The sequence below is a fragment of the Trichechus manatus genome, unplaced genomic scaffold, assembly GCF_000243295.1.
Source record: "Trichechus manatus latirostris isolate Lorelei unplaced genomic scaffold, TriManLat1.0 scaffold00073, whole genome shotgun sequence".
In the NCBI taxonomy this organism is placed as follows: domain Eukaryota; kingdom Metazoa; phylum Chordata; class Mammalia; order Sirenia; family Trichechidae; genus Trichechus; species Trichechus manatus.
The window spans coordinates 1295419-1298614 of NW_004444009.1; the positions used below are offsets into that span (position 1 = coordinate 1295419).

The 3196-nt window shown below is 42.7% G+C and overlaps 1 pseudogene; it reads right to left on the reverse strand.

Moving 5' to 3' along the window:
- Positions 1-1317: 1317 nt before the first annotated feature.
- On the reverse strand, positions 1318-2400 carry LOC105756491 (olfactory receptor 1020-like; annotated as a pseudogene).
- Between the last annotated feature and the right edge of the window lie 796 nt (positions 2401-3196).

Genomic DNA, 3196 nt, shown 5'->3' on the forward strand with positions numbered 1-3196 from the left:
TTGGTTTAGGTTTATTGTATATACCACTTCCACTTGATGATGGTGTGCTGCTCATCCACCCACATTTATGACTTGGTGGATCAGAGAACACACAGTTCAAATGGATAGCTCAGATAACGTTGTCACTTTGTATCTGATGGTCAGGTATTTATACTCTCTAGGGCCCAGGAGTAGCCAAGCGAAGAATTATTTGCAGAAGTGGACAAGGCTTTCCTCCAAAATCCTAGGGAATGGGCAGTATAATTCTTCTCAGAGGCTTTATTTGGCATCCCCGTATGCCGCAGACCCTTAAACATCCTTGAATCTGTTGGTTCAGACAGTCTGAGAACTGAATGAGAGTGACACTTATTGTAATGATTCAAGTTTGCTCCCTTGTCATCAGACTTAGAGTTTTTCATATTATATAGAACAGGTAATACTTTAGTAGGACACCCAGTTATTTCAGATCTAGAGACACTGTGGGCATTTAGCCACTGCCAAAAATCTCTGCAGATTAAAATTTTCTGATTATTGCCCAACCACAAGACTTCCACCACTTTAGAATCCCATAACATACACTGAAGTTAGGGAAACCATTTCAATGATGGTGTCTTCTAGTGTCATTCTCAGGCTGCACGGCACAGCCACTACAAACTTTACAAGGATGCTAGTGCTCCCTTTATCAATGCAGTCTATAAGAGGGCTTGATGGAAGGAATGTGGTTTGGCCTCTCCTTGAGTACTTTGTTTGTGGGAGTATGATAAGAAGGTCATAGATGATAAATCCACTTCAACATTCTTTCTCCCTAAAGCTTTGGATCCCACCCTCTACATTATACCAGGGATTTTTCTAGCATCTCAGCTTTATTGAATGTGGGCCACGATAGAGTCTAAGTTTCAGCCAACCAACCAAAGAAACTGTTAGAGCCCCTCCAAGCTGCTCAAGGTGACACATTGAACTGAAAATTTCTGATACCTGCACCCAGCTCCAGAAGAAGGTGACTTCTTTTTTATTCATTATTCGTTTACTCTCTTATATATGACTCCTACTGGCAGAACCTAAGATGGTACCCTGCTGGCAATAGAGTCTGAAAAATAAGATTTCAGGCTTTCAGCCCCTGTGATGCAAAAGAGAATCTAGAAGGATGCAGATGGTGTTGAGAACCAACAGAACATATCTAGCACACCTTTACTTTGTAAAGTGAGAAAAGGGTACTTGTCAAAGGAGGGGGAGAACGGAGTTCTTGGGAAGATTAATTTTAGGAACTGGTCTATAGGCATTGAGGATCTGGAAATGGACTCCCTAAGACTATCTATGCTAGTATTTCATGAAAAAATTTCAGGGGGTTGCATATCCCAGCTTGGAGACCACTGATCTAGGCACTAATCTTCCCAGAGAGTGCACACCCTCCAACTAACTTCCTCAGGGACACCTTGACCTCCTTGTTTCTGAGGCTGTAGATGATGGGGTTCAACATAGGGGTCATAATACAGAAGAGCACAGAGACCAGGATGTCCATGTCCAGGGAGTAGCCTTCTCTGGGCTGGTGATAGTTGAAGTTAGCTATTCCATAAAAGACCACCACCACAGTGAGGTGAGAAGCACAGGTAGAGAAGGCCTTGCTTCTGCCCTGAGCAGAGGGAATCTTCAGGATGGCAGAGATAATGAGTATGTAGGACACTGCAGTAAATAGGCAGGAGATCAAGCCAATGGTAGCACTAGCCACATGGAGCACAGACTCATTGATGACGGTGTCTGAGCAGGAGAGCTTCAGGAGCAGTGGGATGTCACAGAGGAAGTGGCTGATCTGGTTGGACCCACACAGAGTTAGTGTGACTGCCAGCACTGTGTGTGTCAGGGAATTCACTATCCCACACAGCTAGGATCCAGTCACCAAACACACACAGACCTTCACACTCATGAGGACTGGATATTGAAGAGCGTGGCAGATGGCTACATAGCAGTCATAAGCCATAGCAGCTAATAAGACACATTCAGTGCCGGCACAAGTCACAAGGAAGAAGATCTGGGAAAGCAACCCTCATACAAGATGGTCTTCTTCTTCCGGAAGAAGTTCACCAGCATGACTGGGATGGTGGTGGATATGTAGCAGATGTCCAAGAAGCTGAGGTTGCTGAGGAAACAATACATAGGAGTTTGGAGGGCAGGACTGACCCTGGTGGCAGTTATGAGCATGTTTCCCAGGCTAGTTGTCAGGTAAATGACCAGGAAGATCAGGAAGAACAACTCCTGTAGGTTAGGGTGGTTGGAAAATCCCAAGAAGATGAATTTGGTGACATCTGTTTGATTATTCATTTTAAACTCTTTCATAGCTACAAAACAATGAAAAAAAGAAAAACTATAATGGGAATGTACAGAGAACACTCTAAATGGGTTTGTAAACTTGCAAGGCAATGCCATATAATGTTGGATATAGAGCAGTCTGGGCAGTGGAGGTAGAAGTGGAGGGGTATCTTCTGAGAAACCACCACTTCTCACTCAGCTCAGGTCCAGGGACCTCCTGTGTGAACTTCCATGGCTGCTGGTGGGTTTTTTCACTGGGTAATTTCTATGGACCTATCTCCAAGTCCATCAGTTCTTTCTTCAGCTGTGTCAAGTCTAGTTGACACATCAAAGCAACTCTTTATCTTTGTTAGTGTTCTTTATTTCTAGCATTTCCATTTGATCCCTTCTTATAGTTTCCATCTCCCTGCTGAAATGATCTGCTTGATCTTGAGTGTTGTCTACCTTTTCCATTAAAGGCTTTAACCAATTCCCCAGAATTATTTTAAATTCCCTGTATGATAGTTTTAACATCTCCGTCATATGTGAGTCTGAAACTGATGTGTGTGGTGTTATCTACTCAGATTGTATTTTTTCTTACCTTTTTGATGCCTTGTAACTTTTTTGTTGAAAGCCGTTGTATTGTATATTGTATTGTTCTATATTGTATAGGACAGTAGATACTTAGGTAAAAATTTTTTTTTCTTTTTGCTTGTATATGAACGTGCCTTTCCGTCTGCTATGCCTTTAGCATGCGAATCTGTATTAATTTAGCCAGGAGTTGGGCAGAGTTTGGAGTTTGTTGTTACTATGGTCAGCCTCAGTGCACCACAGATTTCAAGTGTCTCTAGTGATAACTCTTACTTAAGGGGTGGGCTAGTTTGCCTACATTTTTGCTCCGCATGACTATTTCTTAGAGATCTCTCAGCTGCAT